Source organism: Panthera leo, chromosome F2, assembly GCF_018350215.1.
Source record: "Panthera leo isolate Ple1 chromosome F2, P.leo_Ple1_pat1.1, whole genome shotgun sequence".
Lineage (NCBI taxonomy): Eukaryota > Metazoa > Chordata > Mammalia > Carnivora > Felidae > Panthera > Panthera leo.
In genome coordinates this window covers 19,926,719-19,947,646 of record NC_056695.1, presented here as the reverse complement: position 1 = coordinate 19,947,646, position 20,928 = coordinate 19,926,719, and the positions used below count along the sequence as shown (strand labels likewise).

At 42.1% G+C, this 20,928-nt stretch overlaps 1 protein-coding gene across 6 annotated transcripts in view; it reads right to left on the bottom strand.

Annotated features, from left to right (window-relative positions):
- SULF1 (sulfatase 1) overlaps positions 1 to 20,928 on the bottom strand; it is a 177,906-nt gene that overhangs the window by 116,783 nt on the left and 40,195 nt on the right. Inside the window, exon 1 of one of the 6 annotated variants that reach the window (XM_042923559.1) lies at positions 4,731 to 4,806. The exons of the other annotated variants lie outside the window; for them this stretch is intronic. The gene's annotated coding sequence lies outside the window, so the exon portion shown is untranslated. Of the gene's footprint in view, positions 1 to 4,730; positions 4,807 to 20,928 lie in introns of those variants that run through there. 6 annotated transcript variants of the gene reach the window in all.

The following is a 20,928-nucleotide window of genomic DNA, read 5'->3' as shown; positions in this document are numbered from 1 at the left end:
GTCTCAAGTCACCGGCTCAAGAGCACCACTGCTATGAAGGATGTGAATTCCTATGAAGCACAGTGCTCCCTTCATAGCGGAGGGCTGGTGTATTTAACCAGCTTACAACTGCCTCTTTTTCCCTGTGCTGACACTGAGCTGTGGAACCACCACATAACACAAACAAAAGAAAAGATCTTCTTGGTAATTACAGAGAAAGAGAACGAGAAAGAAAAGGCATTGATTATAATGTGCCTGCACTTAAAAATTGATTCCAGAATAAAAAATACTTCTAAGATGACATTAAGATGTAGGGTCCCCATAGGAATCTCTCTTAGTCACAACACAATGGGTTTTCAGCTTCCATATTAATTACTGTAATCACAACTCTGGGGCAAACAAGTGCATTGACCAAGAAGAACTTTTTGGGCAGAGTATAATATGAACAAGTTTGTTTGTTTTTTTTTATTTTTTTCAATGTTTACTTATTTTTGAGAGAGAGAGAGACAGAGACAGAGCACGAGCAGGGGAGGAACAGAGAGAGAGGTGGACACAGAATCCGAAGGAGCCTCCAGACTCTGAGCTGTCAGCACAGAGCCCGACGTGGGGCTCAAACTCAGGAACCATGGGATCATGACCTGAGCCGAAGTCGGACGCTCAACTGACTGAGCCACCCAGGCTCTCCTAATATGAACAAGTTTTAAGGGAAATCACTTGATCTTTATAAATGATCATTCACCAGTGGAAGTGAACACTGAATGGGCTGGGATGGAAATGGAGGAGAGGTGAGGGGGATGCTTGGGAGCACATTTGTCATGAGAACAAAAACTATCTTCAGAGCTCACTGTGGGCAGAGAGCCCTGCTGTTGGGAAAGGGGAAGTTAAAGAGGAATACTGTTATTAAGGAGGTAATAATACATTGGGAAGCTCTTCATTTACACACACATGCAAACATAAAGATTAAATAGCTTTTTAAAGATCAACACTTAACAAAGCCCTAAAGGACGATCTGAGGAGATAGCATAGCCGTGAGCTAGGCCCCTTCACCGAGAAGTCAGTTTCTAGGGGTATTTGGAAAGCTTGGTGGGTAAAAACACAGGCTGAAGAAGACCTGGATTTAAGATTTTAATCTACTTCTTGCTTCCTGAGCATTCTTAGGCAAGTTTCTTGCCTTCTCAGCTTTCTCTTCTGCAAAATGGGATAATAGTCACGCCTATCACCTCATAGCATTCTCGTGGGGATTACAGAGTTGGTGCGGGTGCTCACATTCTGCCTGGCATCCAGGAGGCCCTCAACAAGTACGTTCTCCTTTTCTCACTCTGTTTCACCCCTTAGGGTGAAACACCTGCTTATGCAAGATAGCAACAGCTTCAACCTCTTTGGAAAATACAGTTGTCTAATTTGATACATTGGTCCAAGGGGATAGACAGTGTTCATTTAGGTATGGGGTAATGCCTCTATTGAGGTTTAGCTAGATCTTCCTCTTTTTAAGATAAAGGAACCAGATTACGTATCTATAAGCAACCTACGACTCTCAGCTGAATTCAAGAAAGAGGTACAATTCATTCAAATGGTACATCTGGTTACCTAAGTAGGGAAAAACAATGAAATCCATGGAAAACCTCTAAAAACAGTTTTAGGCAGTTATTATTATTATTATTATTATTGTGATTTCATCAATGAGAAGTTAAGGCAGAACAGGCATAGCTGTGTAATAATAACCAATTTTTAGTTTTCTGGAGACTTCAATTTTCTCATTTGTCAAAAGGGGTGGTGGTTATATTTAATGGTCTCTAAGACTCACTTTAGCAATGAATCTCTAAGAGTAGCAGGCTGAGCCTTCCCAATGGTCCATTAGATCTATGATTTTACACAGACTGTGGTTCTGACCACCATCAGGTATCCAATAAATATTTGCCAAATGATGTGTAGGGAGGGCAAGTCTTAGACACGCCTGCTTTTTCTGCGTGCTCAAAGTGCTTGATGGTCGAGTGTCTTGATGAGCCTTATACTCAGACACAAGTCCTACACTTGGTATCACCAGTCACGCAGAATTACTGGAGTTGAGAGTCCAGCAAGACTCCTCAAACTCTAGCTCTCCTGGGATGGATGGAAAAGCACATTGCCTGCTTCAGTCACAACTGTTTGAATGTATTTATTGCTCTCATTTCATTTCTCTGTTGGCCTTTCCCTGAAGTAGAAAAATGAACCCAAATCACCAAACAACACTGTTACTGAGCTGATAATGTGTGACCACCAGCCCCCAACACAGTTGCAGGATTCTCACCTCCTGGTGTTTATACCTTGGTATAATTCCCTCCCATGCTTAATAGGGCTGATCTGGGTAACCAATAGCATATGGCAGAAATGATGGAGTGTGACTTCTGAGACTAAGCCATAAAAATCATCGCTGCTCTGTCTTAATGTCCCAGATCACCTACTCTGGAGAAAGCCAGCTTCCGTGCTGTGAGGACACTCAAGCAGCTCCATGGTGAGGACCCCATGGCAAGGAACTGAAGCTTCCCAGTAAGAGACAGGACCACTCCCAGCCATGGGAGTGAGCCATCCTGGAAGGGGACCCTCCAACCCCAATCAATCCCTCAGATGACTGAGGGCCTGGTCAGTGTCTTGCACGGCAACATCACGAACAACCCTGAACCAGAACTTTCTGGCTAACCTGACCCCAGATTCCTGACCCGCAGAAACTATATAAACCAATCGATGTTTATTATTGTTTTGAACCACTTACACTTAGAGTAATTTTTTTAATGCAAAAATACAGAACTAATACAAGAGGCTTCTAAAAAAGAGTGATTTCGGGGTGCCTGGGTGGCTCAGTCGGTTAAGCGGCCGACTTCAGCTCAGGTCATGATCTCGTGGTCCGTGAGTTCGAGCCCCGCGTCGGGCTCTGTGCTGACAGCTCAGAGCCTGGAGCCTGTTTCGGAGTCTGTGTCTCCCTCTCTCTGACCCTCCCCCATTCATGCTCTGTCTCTCTCTGTCTCAAAAATAAATAAACGTTAACAAAAAATAAATAAATAAAATAAAAAAGATTGATTTCATGAGTGACTGAAGTCACTTTTCAGTTTCGTTGTTATACTGTTGACTGTTAATAATTTATGAGAATAGAGAGTAGAGGTGTCCTAAAGTTTAGTAGCTATATCAGTGACAGTTCAAAAGCACTTTCTAGTGGCTTTTTCAGAAGAGCCTTACTTCTTTCCCCTCTTCACATATGCGAGCACTCTTAGCATCTAACATAGAAGTTGATAATAAGCATAGCTTTGGGGATCTCACAAGCTGTGCTCCAGTGTGGGCTCTGTTGCATTCTAACTCTGAGACCTTGCATGAGTTTAACTTTCTGGACCTCAGTTTCCCCATTAATAAACATGCTGCTGTACCTACCTCACGGATATGTGTCGGGGTTAAATAACCTAATATATGTGAAGTTCTTTGGAGAACAGCTCCCACATAGAAAGTGCCCCGTATTATCATTTTTATTACCAATTTATTTTCACAACCTAAATATTTGAACCGTGTCATAGTTTCTTCTTCTTTTCACCACGATCCAAGAATTCATCTGCTGTTCCTTTAGCCAACTAAGATATTTTCCAAACTGAATCTGGAACCTGAGAGAAAGAGGAAGTACTATCTGGGAGAGCCACTGTGGCTCGTCGCCTGTCCTGCCTGGCCTCCTCCCTGCCTTCTCCAGCTGGCACGCCTCAGCACCGACAGCACAAAGGCCACGTCTTGTAGTCTCATTCCCTTCCCACTCCCGGGCCTAAATGACACCCAATCTCAGGGTGCATGGATGCGAAAGACTCTGTCTTCTAAAAGTTGTATATCTGAGGAGTGCTGTTGCATAGGGGCACTTGTACGCCAATGTTTATAGCAGCACTTTCAACAATAGCCAAATTATGTAAAGAGCCCAAATGTCCATGAACTGACACATGGATAAAGAAGATGTGGTTTATACATACAATGGAATACTACTTGGCAATGAGAAAGAATGAAATCGGGCCATTTACAGCAATGTGGATGGAAATGCAAGGCATTATGTTAAGTGAAATAAGTCAGGCAGAGAAAGACAGATACCATATGTTTTCACTCATAGGTGGATCCTGAGAAACTTAACAGAAGACTGTGGGGGAGGGGAAGGGAAGAAAAAAAAAGAGAGGGAGGGAGCCAAACCTTAAGAGACTCTTAAAAACTGAGAATAAATGGAGGGTTGATGGGGGGTGGGAGGGAGGGGAAAGTGGGTGATGGGCATTGAGGAGGGCACCTGCTGGGATGAGCACTGGGTGTTGTATGGAAACCAGTCTGACAATAAATTATATTTAATATATATATAAAAAAATAAAAGTTGTATAACCGAAAGATTTAAAAAAAAATTTTTTTTTAATGTTTATTATTGAGAGACAGAGAGACACAGAGCATGAGCAGGGGAGGGGTAGAGAGAGGCAGAGACACAGAATCTGAAATAGGCTCCAGGCTCTGAGCCGTCAGCACAGAGCCCAATGCGGGGCTCGAACTCACAAACCATGAGATCATGACCTGAACCGAAGTCGGTCACCCAACCAACTGAGCCACCCAGGCGCCCCTGAAAGTTAGATTTTTAAAAGAAAACTTTAGAGAACCAAATATTCCAGGGTTATAGTCACTTTACCAGTATATAATTAAAGAAAGCCAAGTATTGTTAGAAAAAAAAAAAATCAAGATTCACCTCAATTTTAAAGCTCAATACTAAATTGACTAACCTTTTTGGGAATTTGGTCTGACTTTTTCACAGTCTTCTTCCGTGCGACAGAAGAAATCAGAGTCCACTTCTCTCTGTAAGATCTGTCGTTCCCATTCTTACTTGGGTAGTGTGGGAGAAAGATGAATCCAGCCAATCACGACTGTCCTGTCTCACAGGGGCTGTGGGGCTGGGGATTGAGTGTGGTTCAGGATATTAGCATATTTATGCACTCAGCCGTTCTATTTGAATTCAGTGTGGGGGTGGGGGTGGGATGGGGGGTGGGGGAGTGGGGTGGGAGGCGGGGAAAGAGTTGAGTAGAACAGCAGGTGGTTTCATCAAAATCTCCCCGAAACTCTAAACTCCACATTTTTAAGGTTAGGAGGCAATGTGCCAAAGGTCGTGTGGGGGCAAAGGGCAAGAAGAGTAAAAAGGATTAGAGGAAGATAGAGACCATGCAGTTGGACATAAAAGAGTTCCTGGAAAGCAGGAAGCTGGCTGGATATACCACATTTTTATTACTTAGCTTTACTCATTTACATTATTTTGCTGAAATAAGCAAAACCGGCCTTCCTTTAGTTTCCTGCATTAAAGCGACGAGAGAGCGTTTAATCAAACTATTTACCAGTTCCCTCTTTCTGATCTCCCTCGTCCTTGGCTCTCTCTGCCCACCCCGGTGAAACGCACACAGATTTTGTTACCCAAACATTTTTCATCATGGGTTTTCCCCGCAATTCTAAGGGAAAGGAAACAGAGACATGTGCCCATGCTATGAGGATAGGAACCACACAATGAGAATCTCATTCATTTCTAAGCCTTCAAATCTGTATGGACAATGGGTGTTTGTTTTTCATTTAATCTATCTATCTTCCGTCTACTCTCCACTTACTTAGGAACGTGTGGAGAAATACATCCTTTTGAGACACCTGCAATCCTGTTTTTTGCGTAAGTGGTATTTTAAGTAAACCAAAACCCTGTGCCTGCTTAGACCCTAAGCTGCCCAGGAATCCCCTGCTGACACCAGCCATCCTGTCTTGGAGCATCTGGAATGAAGTCTTGCGTCCTCTCTGCTGAGCCCTTTGTCTTTTCTGACCTCCGGCTCTTTCCTCTTGCTCTACTGCTCATTCACCTTGTCTTTTCACTTGCCCCCAATGACATGGCTATTGTAAGGTTTTTGTATTATTTTGGTTTCTACGACAAGGCCTTCCTTCTATGGAAGGATCTGCTAGCTAGAGGGTTTCTCCCCTGTTATTTTCCCTTTGCATCTTTTCTGCTCAGAGACGATGTACAGATTGAGAATATGGTCACAAACTGTTAAAAACGAAGCTCTGAATACAAGCTACTTTGGCATCTGCAGGGTCTGTCCTGAAGAGTGCACACACACTCTGCCTGCCTGGGATGTCTTCCTCGGGGAAGCACATGGGTGTGTGCAAACTGGAGGGGGTTCTTGAAAACGCCATTAAGTTACCAGCTGGGCCCAGCCGAGTACTGTACACACTGACATTTTATTATTTTTATTTCTGAAGTGTTTAAAGTACTTTTGGATTACTTCTATCGTTCACACACTTATAAGAAACTGTTATTATCATCATCATCATTATTATTATTGCTATCTTTCTTATGAAGCAAACTCTCTAACTTGAGTGGAACTCAAGTAGCCTCTCACTGCAAGCTTTAGGAAATGACTATTTGGAAATAGAAGCATTTTTTAAAAAATCGACTAATAAAAAAAAAAGCCAATCATTTTAACAGGATGAGTAGTAAAACTTCAGAAATGATAGGTTGACCTTTGGGAACAGAAGTCTAGAAACTTAAATTCTCCTTTGCACTAAAAAGCTGCCAATAGCCTTGCAAAGAAGTCCTTTACGCTGAGCGTGTTCAGGAGAGCTCTCTGCCTGGGTAGTAACTGCTCTTCTAACACGGCCTCGTGAGTGAAGGGATTGTGTTGCACTCAAAGCCTCTGGTTAGTGAAGTTCCTGGGAAATACTTTCTGCCACCGTCCTAAGCATCCCTAAGCTGGCAAGGGTTGATTACACAGCAATTTGTACCTATAAACTTTACAGTTCTGGGGTGGATCTAGTAAATTTTCATTATTCACGTCTGATCATTTTTTCTGAAATATATTCTAACAAACAATAGCGTGGGAATTTTCCACTGAAGAGCTTTACGAAATACATTCTCTGTCTTGGAGCATCTAGAATGATGTCTTCTGTCCTCGCTGCCGAGCCCTTTGTCTTTTCCCACCGCTACCTCAGACTGGAGTCAGTGCTAAAGACTGTTGTTGCCTCTTTAAAGGCACACAGTTTCTAGCAATCACACCGACAGAAAGCTTCAGTGCGTATTACTTAGCTCACACTGGGGCAGCCTTGTGGTCGTCTTAGAACGCAAGCTCTCTGACAGCAGAGGCTGTGGGTCACGTCCGACATCATATATTCAGCGCCTATGTTAATATCCCACACACGTAATACGTGCATTGATATTTGTTAAAGGAAAGAATGCCCGAGATTTGCCATTTCTGAGAAAGTCCACAAAATCCACTTTGCAAAGTATCGCCTGCCTGGGCAGCTCACTGCAATTTATGACGTTATCGTCATATACGGTAAAAACTGAACAAGATCTCAACTTATCAAAAATCCTTTGACTTAATGGTTTTTTCCCATCTGAGTATTTCTTTCTCCCTACCCAATTTCCTAGAAAAGTACAAGGAAAAGGTTACTTCCGGTTTACTGAGTTTTCAAACAAATCACCCGGTGGCATCCTTGCCATTGCTCTCCATGGCAAAGACATGACTCATTAATGTGAAAAGGAAAATTACACGGGGGAAATTCTACCTGGCCATCTTTCTCAATTTCACTCCAAAGAAAACAGGATTTGTTTCCACCACTGCAAAATTGAATTTACAACAAGATTAACGGTCAAGTAAGTTAGTCCCATTGAACACCCTCTGAGCATCTGTGGGCTCACATTTGTACAGAATCTGACCAGGTGCTGTTCCTGACTTCCAGGATTTTTTTTTTCAAGTGCTCTTATGGCATCAAGGATGGAATATGGCTTAACTCTGAAAGTATTAAAATTTAATCATATCCTCTGAGCTGTCACCAGGACAAACACTATGAATTACTTTTGCAGGCATAAAGTCTGTCTAGGTATCGTTAAAACAAATTCACATCTAAATGATCTTTTGTCACAGAAAAGAGAAGATGCAAAGCCATAAAAAGGGGGTAATAAAGCCACCACTATACATATAAAGCATTATCCACCTTCCTTCGGAGATTTGGGCTCTTTTTCCCAGGGAAGATCCTTGGTTTAGTATTGCCATAAAGCAAGCCTAGACCCTCTATGCTTAAATTAGATTCCTTCTTCTGTGTTGTTGTTGGCACCTTCCTAAGGACGTTCTTGTTTATTTCACTGTAAACTAAGAAGCAGCAAGTTATTGTGCATCTGGATGGTTTCTGGTGGGGAAAGGGGGAAAAATCTCATTTTGGCAAAATGTCACTTTATATGAAGTGCAATGATTTATCCAGGTTTCTGTATAAATATGTTATCTTTGAATAATATAGTTCTAGAAAATTGAATGTTAATTTGGGTATATCCACTGAATCAGTGTTATGCTAAACTCTTTCTTAAAGCCTTCCTTCCTTCCTTCCTTCCTCCCATCTTCCCTCCCTCCCTCTCTCTCTCCTTCTACTCTCCTCTTTAAATCCACATGCTTTCTTATTTCTCATCTTAACAACAACAAAAAAAGATTAGCTCATGATATTGGGTTACACAGCTTAGTACTTCCATCATTATCAACTGACTCCAGGACATTTCTTCCCATTTCTAAGTGACTTTAGCTTCTTCTCCATTCTCAGTCTCTGCAGTATTATGCCTGCCTGAGTTCTTGGAGATTTCAAAGATTTCTCAGCACCACTGACTCTTCCTTTCTGGGTCACCTCTCCTCTCCCCTAACTACTCCCTAGTCCAGCTGGTCAATCCCTAGCCCTGAACAATACTGGAAACTGGCTCTTGTCCTGGCATCTCAGTGGCCCGTGTCCTGCCCTGACATTGCTCTCTCAGTCTTTCAGTCTGCCAACCCCAACAGTTCTTTGACACGGCAGAGCTCTCTTCCGTTCTTTGATCCTACCATTCTTAGTGGCCCTTACTCCCTTGACGTCTTCACCCCTCTCCTTAGCATGTTAAAATCATTTCACACAGTCATGGTAATCAGTCCTTTATGAAAATGCTCAGCCTCCCCACCTCCCCCGTCACTTTGCCACCTCTGCCTGGGACACCACAGCCCTAGTTAAGTCCAACTCCCTGCCTATTCTCATCTGCAACCTGTGCAACTGCCCACACCCGGAGAAAGGCAAGCTGCCCTGAAGGGGCTCAGGCTGTACCCGTGCCACAAACCTCAAGGAGGCCCCGGATGCTTCCGGGCAACCACCCTGTCTTACCCCAGTCCAGTTACTCTTCTGTTCCCTCAGATATCTGTTTCCCATCCCCTCGTCCCCGCTCATGCTCTCAGCGCTCCTTCTTCACCGGCACTCTGAGCAGATGACCTGGGCTCATACTTCACCGAAGAGACAGAAGCAGTTGGAAGGGAACTTCTACAGGCTCCTCTACCCCCACCGGCTCACCTACCAGCATCTGTTCCCCTAGGCTCTGCCTTCTCATTCACTTGAGTCGATGAGTCCTCCTCGTTCTCTCAGTCTGGAGCCAGTTCTTCCACCTCTGTACTAGGTTCTATTTCTTCTCATCTATTCAAAACAACCATAGCTCCAGCAATGCTCCCTTCTCGTACTCAAATCATCTTCCCTCCCCCACTGACATCATTCCCAGCAGTGTGTAAACATGTGGTCATTTCTTCCATCTTGTTAAAAACGTTCATGACCTTACTTGCCTTGTATCATCAGCTACCGCCCCTTGTCTTTGCTCCCCTTGCAACAAACTCCTTGGAAGAGTTGCCATATTTCTGTCTTAGTCTCTCTCCTTCCATTCTCTCTTGTGCCTAGTACAACCAGGCTTTCTTGCCCTTTATTTCACCAAAGTTGCTCTCATGTGCATAACCAATGACCGCCAAGGAGAGAAATACAATGGTCAGTTCTCAGTCCTCAGCATACTGGACCTGTCAGACCTAGTTGATCATTCTTCCCTTCCCCAAACACTGTCTTCATTCAGCTCCCAGGAAACCAGGAACTCTCTCACCCCTTGGTGCTCCCCCTACTTCCCTGGGCCCCTCAGTCGGTGTCTTCTGACGTCTCCTCTTTTCTTTGATCTCCACGGCACCTGGTCGTCACTTCTTTTCTCTGTGTATACGCACCTCCTTGTTGATATTATGCTTACGACTTCCAAATGCAAACCTCTATTCTCTCTTTTTTTTTTAACATTTTATTTATTTTTGAGACAAGGAGAGACAGAGCATGAACAGGGGAGGGTCAGAGAGAGGGAGACACAGAATCTGAAACAGGCTTCAGGCTCTGAGCTGTCAGCACAGAGCCCGACGCGGGGCTCGAACTCATGGACCGCGAGATCACGACCTGAGCCGAAGTCGGCCACTTAACCGACTGAGCCACCCAGGCGCCCCGCAAACCTCTGTTCTCAAACACACACTGTCTACGCAGTCTGCAAATAAATCCAACTGCCTGTGTAATGAGATCTCCTCCCCTCAGAAATCTAAAAGACACCTCGAACTTGATTCCCAAAACTGAACTCCTGATCTTCCTCCCCAAAATGCTTCCAATCTCAACTGGTGGCAACTCTATCCTTTCAGCTGCTTGGACCAAAACATTTGCAGCATCTTTGATTCTTCTCTCCTCCCACCCCCATACCACTTGCAATCAATCAGGCAATACGGTCGGTTCTATCTTCGAAACTAACTAGCATCTGACGACTTTTCACTACTTCCACTGCTTTCACCAAATCTGAAGCACTCTTATCTCTTTCAGTAATAATTCACCTTTTCTTACCTTTGCCCATCTATAGTAGGCTCTCCACGTGGCAGATAGAGAGAGTTTTTGACAATATAAATCAGAATGTACTCCTCCTTTGTACGAAACCCTACGATGGCTCCCTTTACATCCGGAGAAATAGACAAAGTCCTTCTCGTGGCCCACAGGTCATGTGCTGGCCTATTGTTACTTGTTTGACCTAATTTTCCACCACTCTTCTGTTTGCTCACTTCCTTTTTGTCTTAATGGTGTCACAGTGAGTCTTCTAACATGTAGGTATCCTGGGGCTCTTGCTTTAGCTGTTCTCTCGGTCTGGAATGCTCTTCCTCAAGATATCTGGTTGCCATTTCCTTCCTTTTTTCAAGTGTTTATCCAAATCTTACCATCTCAGTGGTTTCCCTGTGAAACCTCTTCAACACTGCAACCCAGCCTGATTTCTAAGTTTGCTGTACTTCTATTTCATAGCATGTACCACTTTCTAATAGGCTATATATGTTTGACTTGTGTGGATCTTTACTTTTATTTTCTGTCTTCTGTTACTTGAAGGTAAGAACCACAAGAGTCAGGACCTCTGAATAATCTGCTCACAAATGTATCCCGAAAACCTAGGACAGGGCTTGGCATGTCATGTGGTAGGCGTTCAGTGAGGATTTGTCGAATTAACGAAGGCGTAAAGTAAAGGAAGGGACAAAAAAGGTGAGTTAGCCTGGTTTCTCTGAGCTAGCTGCTTGGAAATTTGCTTTTTGTTGAGACTTCAAAGGAGATTGTTCCCAAAATGTTGTGCCTGACTCTAGAGCCCCTGTTAGTGAGTCTTTTCGCTTTCCAATTAGAATGAACTCCAAGTAGCTGAGAAATCCTCCCCCACATCTCACGAAAACAAGGTGCTGCCACACCTCAGCCACTGGTAACTATTACACACTCCCTGGGGACATTATATATGAACTTTTAAAACGACGGAACTAGGTAAGTGGCCTCATTTTAGGGTCTGATATAAAATGAAAAACTCAGAGCAGGTTCATCTAAAGCTTGGGCAAATTTCATGTAAACCTGGCTCACCCTGAAAGGGAACCTCTCAGCTGATATATCTTTTCAAATGGAAACTATGCAGAATTCAGTGGCTTCATGTGGTTTCCACCCCAAACCAGGTGGAACCAGAGGCTTTGGCAAAGATTCACGTGAAATTCTTAACTGGGAAATATAAACCAAGGGGGTACATGTTGGGGAAAAACAAAGTGAAATAAAACCTTTAGTTCTGAATGGTCCTGAAACCGCAAGCTTAAATCGCTGCTCTTAAACATCACCTCACTCACACGCTTTAAATAAGTGCAATCATTGTTTTGAAAAATTTCCCCCACTAATGAGCCGGTTTTTTGTTATCCTGTATTAGAAATTTCAGGGGTCCTTCACACTCATGTGGAGATCAAGTTATTATTTCCATCTGGCAGGCTTTGTCATCAAAGAACAAAGATGAGGAGGTGACCTGACGAAGGCACCTACAAGAATGAGCCAACAGAGCGGACATCTCGTTCACAGCTCAGTTCCTTACCCTAAAAGCCTGCTGCCTTTCATTGAAGGAAGCCAGAAATACAGTCACAAAGAGACAAAGGGAAACCTTAAGAATCCTGTGGATCAGGTGCGATTAAGTATTAAAAAACTGTGCTTTTGCTTTTGACGGTAACAGTATTGTGCAAACTCTGAGTTGACATATGGAGTAGGAATAATTTATCAGTAATGGGGTTTGCGTGTGTGTGTGTGTGTGTGTTTGTGTATGTTTATAGGACTGGAATTTTAGGAACCCTTTCAATAGGTAAAACTATTCTAATTATAGGAGATGCACTCATAACCAGAGACTTTTAAGCATCAGAAAATTTTAAGATATTTCCACAGGGTGCCTAGGTGGCTTAGTTGGTTAGGTGTCCAACTCATGATTTTTGCTCAGGTCATGATCTCACGATTCGTGAGTTCGAGCCCTTCATCAGGCTCTGCACTGACAGTGAGGAGTCCGCTTGGGATTCTCTCTCTCCTCCTCTCTGCCTCTCCCCCACTCGTGCTCTCTGAGTCCTCTCTCTCTCTCTCTCTCTCAAAATAAATAAGTAAGCTTAAAAAAATAAGTAAAGAGAGTTCCACAAATCCTACATTCATCCAGCTACAGATATTTCTTATATAAAACTTGTACAGATATTGTATTAAGATTTCAGAGAGAAATCTTTAACACAAAAATGTAGGACTCCTTTCCACTCAATTTGTGCAGTTTATAGAAGTTTGACTGTAATTCCTAGTTTATAAGTCTACTTTTCGATCATAGAAAGAGAGCCAGATAGACTTCTGAAAGACCAACTCAATGCATCTTGCTATTAAATAAAAACCCATCCTAGTCCCTTCAAAAGATGGAGGTAAATGCAACTAAGGTCTGGACATTTATAATCCTGGCATATGCTTAGAGGCAGAAATCCCTGAAGGTAAATACTGCATTTGCCAACTTCGTGGACTGAATGTTAAAAACAGCCACTGCTACTTTTGATTTTAGAATAATTTGTCATTACTGTCCTATAGGTACTTAAAAACATGTGATCTCTGTTTCTGGACACGGGCATGTTACAGCTATAAGGAATGTTAAGTAAGCTTAACATAGAACTTGTCTACCATAGCATTGATCCCGAGCTTATGGGAATTTGGCTGCTGAACAGATTTTTCTCTGTGGCTTAAAAAAGCATGTATTACAGAAGTGCTTAGATATTTACATCAATGCCTCAACTAAATAGAGATATTCTAAATATTGTGGATCTCTTTAACAATAGTCATTCGTTCTTTCATTCAACAGTATTTATTATGCTTGTTATGTGCTAAACTCTATGTTAGGCATTGGGAATACAGAGATGAATGAGATCTTGTCACTGCCTTGAAAGGTCTTAGTGATTAGTGGGGAGAAAAGAGAAAGAAACAAGGTTTGAATACAAATGTGGTAGATCTTCTATTTCTCTTTCTTTCTTTCTTTCTTTCTTTCAGATCTTCTATTTCTAATCAAGTTGGAGTAACTGGTACCAAACTAGTCCTCCCACTATGAATGGTTAGAAAACTGGACAAAGCATATGGCAGAAATCAGACACTGGATGATAAGCTATGATCCCTGAGAAAAGGAACACGAGTGAGGTATGTCCCACTAGACACTTTCTGGATATGGCACAGAGCGGGGTACCCACGCAGAGCTGAAGAGACAGGGTGATTTGAGGAGGGAAGTGGAATCTGCGGGGTAGAGACAAAGAGAAAGAGCTCCAGAAATCTGTATGGGGTCCCCTTGAGTCCTCGGCCGCATACTAAACCACAGATGTGTGGGGTGAGACGCCACAGAGTTGGGCAAAGGATGACTACCAGGCAAAGAATTAGTGGGGAGCTGTAAGATCAGCAGTTCACACTACATATGGCTGGGGATACTTATGTTCTGACTGGAAAGATCAAGCCTTGAGAATAGGGCTCACTAGCCCTAGAGTGTAGATCACTCTAGATCTGACCAAACACAACTTAACAGACTTTAAAAAATCCCAGTTGATCCTCAAGTAAATTAATTATCTTGCCAGAACAAAATCCAATATTCTTTAAAAGAAGACACCCAAATCCAGACATTCAACAATGTAATATTCACAATATCCAGCAGCCAATCAGGTATTACTAGATATGTGAAAAAGCCGGAAAAGGTGACTCCTAACCAGGAGAAACGCTGGTCCTAGAAAAAGAAAGAAAAAAAAAATCACAAGAAAAAGATAAATCCATTACTGTGTATGGTGATGGATGTTAATTGGACTTACTATGGTAATCATTTTGCAATACATACAAATACCCAATCATTGCACTATACACCCAGAACTAATATGGTGTTATGTTAATTATACCGCAATAAAAAAAGAGAGACTCTGAAATGACAGCGATGATTGAATGAGCGGACGAGGAATTTAAAACAGCTATTATAAATATGCTCAAGGATTTGAAGGAACACGTGAACATAATGAACAGATACATGGAAACTATTAAAAAGAAGCAAATGGAATTTCTATAGCTGAAAAGTACAACATCTGAAAGGAAAGGCTTTTCAAAAAAGTGAGTGCAGCCCCCGTGGCCTGTGGAACAATTTTAGTATCCAGTAGTCTAACACGCATGTAATTGGAGTCCTAGGAGGGGTGGGGGTAATGGGGAAATAGTTGAAGAAATAATGACTGAAAAAAATTCTAAATGTGTTTAAAAAATGTAAGCCCCACCAGATCCAAAAAGCTCAGCTAACTGAAAACATGATGAATGCAATCTGATGAATGCTATACCAGAAGCACACAAATGTAAGCCTATCCTACATTTAAAATACATCATTTTCCTTGACCAACTTGTGCATTAATTCCTCCTTCCTTCTGCACATCCACTTGGAGCGATCATCGACCGCCACCCCCCACCCCCGCTTCCTGTCTAACCAAGTGTCAAGATGGTCAGGATCTGTGGTAAGGAGAGGGGGCGGCAGAAGCAGATGATGAAAATACAGAATGAAAAAATATAGAGAAACTCTTTTCTATTCTTTCCCTGTCGTCTACTGGCTTGTTGTTCACTAGACATTTTTTTTTCTTACTTTCCGTTCACGTCTTACAATTAACTTACCCTATACTTACTGTTTAAAGCCCTCGGGGTCCAATAAATATTCTGCTCATTTTGCCCCATCCCTCCACTTGCCTTTAAAGTGCCTACTGGTGAAACCCCACCCCCTTTCCGTACCTGAATTCTTTCCATCTCTCCAAAAACTCCTACTTCCTGGTTCCTTAATTTGTGTTTCATTAGAATTTCAGCCTGAATAGATCAACAGCATTGCTTAAGAGGTAAGGAGAAACCCTTACTTTCCTTACAAGGGGTGGGGAAGTAGGTTAGGGGACAAGAAGCAGAGATGTGAAGATAAGTTTTCGGGTTTACAGACTGTCACAATGAAGTGCCTTTTTTCGCAAAACTTTACACTTCAAGCTTGGATTTCTAGGCGGGCTTGCGAAAGTATTTGTGCCTTAAAGGGCCTGTAAAAAATACAGCATCAATAAATAATATTACTAGATAATCTAGATTGAACCACTGGTAGACCAGTTTATACATGATCATCTTTAACACTGTCCATTTGTAAGTAGGGATCTGCCCATATTCACAAATATTCATATCAACAGACATTTCGTCTCAGTTGTTGAGAGAATCTAGGGTCAGTTTGAATAAAGGAAAATAAAATGGGAATCACGTATGTTTTCATTCTTTATTCTCATTGTATCTATCATTTTCCTAACAACACTCAGGTGAAAAGTATAATCCTCATCTGAGAGGCGGTCAATCCTTGGTAGACGATAGTAAAGGCATAACTGGCGGAATCTGGTGGTGTCATCTTACAGCTGGAAGTGAACACCTATATCGTATTACAGATGAGAAAATGAAGGCCCAGAAGTGTTAAGTAACTTGCCCAAGGTCACACAGCCACTTAAATATACAGCCGGGACAAAACTCAGCCTCCCTGAAACCTTCCCTTATACCGCACCCTCTTATTATCTTTACAGACAACACCAAAAATACATGTTGGAACCCCTTCCTAGAAAACTTCCTAAGGGTGTATGTTACTATCTGTCTTTCAGATGTTAGCTTTTGCTAGAATCCTCTGCCTCTATTTTTAGAAATATGGCTGAAATGCCGAAAGTCAGCCGGGAAGCCCTGCCCACACCAACAGAGCCCTTACATATTCAAATACTTAGGCAAGTAGAAGAAAGACTGTATGAGTTTTAAGATTTGCCACTAGGGAACTGGCCCGAGCCAAAGCACAGATGCCTCTTTTTGGCAATTCACAAAGCTCATCTTATTTATTTATTTATTTATTTATTTATTTATTTTAACCTTTATTTATTTTTGAGACTGAGAGAGACAGAGCATGAATGAGGGAGGGTCAGAGAGAGAGAGAGAGATACAGAATCTGAAACAGGCTCCAGGCTCCGAGCTGTCAGCACAGAGCCCGATGTGGGGCTTGAACCCACCGACTGCAAGATGATGACCTGAGCCGAAGTCAGACGCTTAACCGACCGAGCCACCCAGGTGCCCCTCAAACCCCAAGATTTTTAGATTTTTGTGGCAACATTTGATATGCAATCAAAATTTTGAATTATACATATAAAATGCCATTTTCAGAAGTATCAAACTCAGGCAGAATTAGTGCTCTCCGCTGTGTGAAAAATCTCCAAAATACTTAGGAACGCTCTCTTCAGGAGACTTCTTTTAGGGACGCCTGGGTGGCTCAGTAGGTTGAGCATCCGACCCTTGATTTTGGTTCATGATCTCACAGCTCCTGGGGGCTGTGCGCTGACAGTGCAGAGCCTGCTTGGGACTCTCTCTCCTCTCTCTGCCCCTCCCCTGCTCGTGCTCTCTCTCTTAAAATAAGTAAATAAACTTAAAAAAAAAAGAGAGAGAGAGAGAGACTTCTTTTATCACTCTTTGAGGATATATATATTTTTCCTCTCCTTTCAACCAGGGAATCCTACTGATGGCACGATGGGGAGACCAGGTGCTGTATACTTGTCAACCTGGAGCCTTGAAATTACAGCATCTAAAGCGTAAAAGCTGTAAAAATACCAAAACCCATCAAATGTATTTCATTTGTAAACAAAAGATTAAAAAAAGCTTTCACGAGGCAAACCCAGTTTACACTTCTGTGGATCTCAGAATGCAGACTACAGGATAAATACCCAGCTATGTGGGGTCAGAATCTGGACGTGTGGAACCATGCAGGTCTTTAAAGGAGAATCTTTGTATCGCATTAGTGACTATTATTATTATTATTATTATTATTTATTGTTTTTGGTGGCTGGGTGAGGGGAAAAGGTGAACCCAGGTCTAAGCAAATCTAAAGGGAAATCAGAAGTTTGAAAACTAAAAGCTGTTTTTTTCAGTATGCTGACAATATAATCCCAAAGTACTTTTCCATTGATCATGTTATTGGACTTTCGACAACTGTTACTGGAGGACATTGTAAGTGTGCAAACACACGATACTATTATTGCTACTGTTTGCGAGGCACACGTCCTACTCCTGTCCAGTTCCCACAGGGTGAGTGCTGTGACCCGTGGTTGCTTTCCCTATAGTGCCTGGTAATTGTCAGCGTGAGTGTGTGTGTGTATCTGAGTGTGTGGAATTATGGGCAGGGTAATGGTAGGGGAACATATTTTACACTTCATGCGTTTCTGGATTTTAAAAGTTTCCACAAATAATAACAATTGTTAACATGCATAACACACTGTATTAAGTGTTAAGCATTGTGCTGAGCCCTTTATGCACATGGAAACCTCTAACCCTCCAAACAGCCAGACACAGTATTAGCGTGGCCCTCAGTTTTCAGATGAGGATAGAGACACAAAGAAATTAAGTTACACAGCGAACCAACGACACGGCAAGCCATTCACACCAAGGCAGTCTGTCTCCCAAATGCGTGTTCCTATCCAGTATCTACACTTCTTCCATGTACCACTATGAATTAGAAACCGAGAGACTTCCACTTTAAGAAAACCACATCACCTTTGCTGATGATAGCTCTTGAATTCCCAAAGGCTCCCTAAGGTAGAAAAGGCTCTTGTTTACATCCCTTCAACACCCCACGGCGTATGTCTTTAGACATCCATGAAGGCCAACAGTTCAGCCTTCTTATTACCAGGTAGATGCATGATCTTACTGTCTACATGAGTCAGGGAGAAAAAACAAATCAATGTTTTGGTAGTCAGAATCATTGTCATGTTTAGGAGTTGGTTGTCACTGAACAGTTATTCATACATATATAGGCAATTCATCCCATACACACTCTGTCTTAATAGTTCTATAACCAGAGAGAAAGTTCTTCAAACTAAGATGGACTTCCAAATGTGAAATGTAAGTTGTATTCCTTTCCCCTCACCCAGAAGGGATATTTCAGCATGTGCAAACTACTAAGCTGATACTATATTGGACATTTAAAAGAAATTCCTCTATAAATCAATGACGGGGGAGGGGGGGTAGAAAAAGCAACTAGAAAATTAAGAATTTCCCTAAGAGAAAGACAGTCTTGTGCCTAGAGCAGAGGGATGGCCTCTGTCTGAGGGGATGCAGGTGACGGCAATTTCTCGATCCATTTTGGGACATGACTGGAGGCCATGGACAAGATTATGAAAAGCAATGGCACCCATCCTTGGTGAGTTAATCTTCCTCCGGCCCCAATCATAAAGATTATTGGGAGTCAGTCCTGAGCTGAATTCCAACAACCACAAGTGTATATAATACAAGTTATTTTTTTCACGCCTATATTTAACGCCTCAGCCAGTAAAGATAGTTCATTCTGAAGCTTTTTGGAAAAATCCACTGAGGGCATAGTTATAATCCAAGTGATTCTATAGCCTTCCTTCTCTGCAAAGCATTTTTGAATGTTTGCCAACCATCAAAAATACACATTGGGATTAGTTTACTGGCAGAGACATAAAAGTAAAAGAATAATGAGGGAGCAAAAAGGTGCTGGGAATAGAAGAGTGTGATGGGAACTAACGATGGCCGTGCCATACCTCAGCCTTGTAATACCACAGCAATAGCGTTACGTTGTGCTGGAACGACTCCCTACATCTGCTTCCCCACAAATGTACTTTTCCATTCTTCATCTGCATTTACAACAGCCTAGTAAGGGAAGTGGGACAAGTATATTCTAATTTTGTAGAAAGCTACACAGTCAACAAAACGCCTAAAATGGGAACCAACTCTTAGTGCAGTGTTCTTCGAACGGCAGAATTTTGTGACTAGCAGGATGATGGCAAACATCATCAGAAGAGATATTCAAAATATCTATATCCCTTATAGCACGGGCAACTGATGGCTCTGAAAGGCTGCTAGTCCCTCTCCTGTGGCCACTGTGCATTCCTGAGCATCACCGTCTGGCTAGCCCAGATTCCTATGAATATTGTAGAAGAGATTTAATCTGCTGGGGCATTCTTACTTTAAGTAATAAATACATTTTAATCAGAGAATGCATCAAATCTTCTTTATATTTTTTGGTAAAACTATAAAAGCAAGTAATTTTAAAATTAATTTTAGTGTGGGAGGGCGCCTGGGTGGCTCAGTCGATTAAACACCCGACTCTTGGTTTCAGCTCAGGTCATGATCTCACAGTTCGTGGTTTTGAGCCTCACATCAGGCTCCATGCTGATGGTGCAAAGCCTGCTTGGGATTCTCTCTCTCTCCCTCTCTCTCTGCCCCGACCCTTTCTCTCTCTCAAATAAATAAACTTTAAAAAATTAAAAAAAAAAAATTATGGTGAATCCCATTGTAAGAAGCCATGTCTGCTTTACCTGCTTTGTAAATAATGGATGTGCTTAAAGTAACACCTGCATTTTAGATGCTATTGTCAACTGGCTATGGTTAATGAATTTAGATTTCTTTAAAGGCTACTAGGAGATAAACAGAAAAGAAAATCAAACACTGGAAATTTTGAGAGTTTCTGATGATGTCTATCACTTGTTTGAAAATATTATGGATACCTTTTAATTAAAAAAAGTTTTTTAATGTTTTTATTTATTTTTGAGAGAGAGAGAGAGAGAGAGAGAGAGAGAGAGAGAACGAGTGGGGGAGGGGCAGAGAGAGGGAGACACAGAACCCGAAGCAGGCTCCAGGATCTGAGCTGTCAGCAAAGAGCCTGACATGGGGCTCGAACCACGAACCATGACGAACCATGAGATCATGACCTGAGCCAAAGTCAGATGCTTAGCCGTCTGAGCCACCCAGACACCCCAATATTTAAATAATTATACTCTCTCAAAGGCCCTGTAGCCTGACTGTCTTCCATTTAAAAATAAGGGAAGCAGAACTAACTAAAATTTAAATAAAAATGCGAAAAAAAAGGGAAGCAGAAACCACTGAAGTTCATGTTAGACTCTACCACCCCAAAGGATCCCTTCAAAATGTGCCACCTTGCATTGTGACAGCCATAATCCGCAGCAACTTTCAAACACATTTGTCCCAAATATATCACTACAAGATTCTCTAGTAATTTGAGGGCAACATCATAAAACCAGTATGAATTCTCACTGGAATCTAATTTTATTTTTACATTTTTTATAGTCTACCGGAGAGAGAAGGATCTTACCATCCCTGAAGATCAGCGGTTTGCCAAAAGCGAACATCGAATTTTGTAGATTCTCTAACCTGCAGATGCGAATGTAAAAAGCCTCCAGTGTTCCAGTTCTACCCTTATAAATACTCACACGGCAAAAATGTCCCAAAAAAGTCTCCATCAAT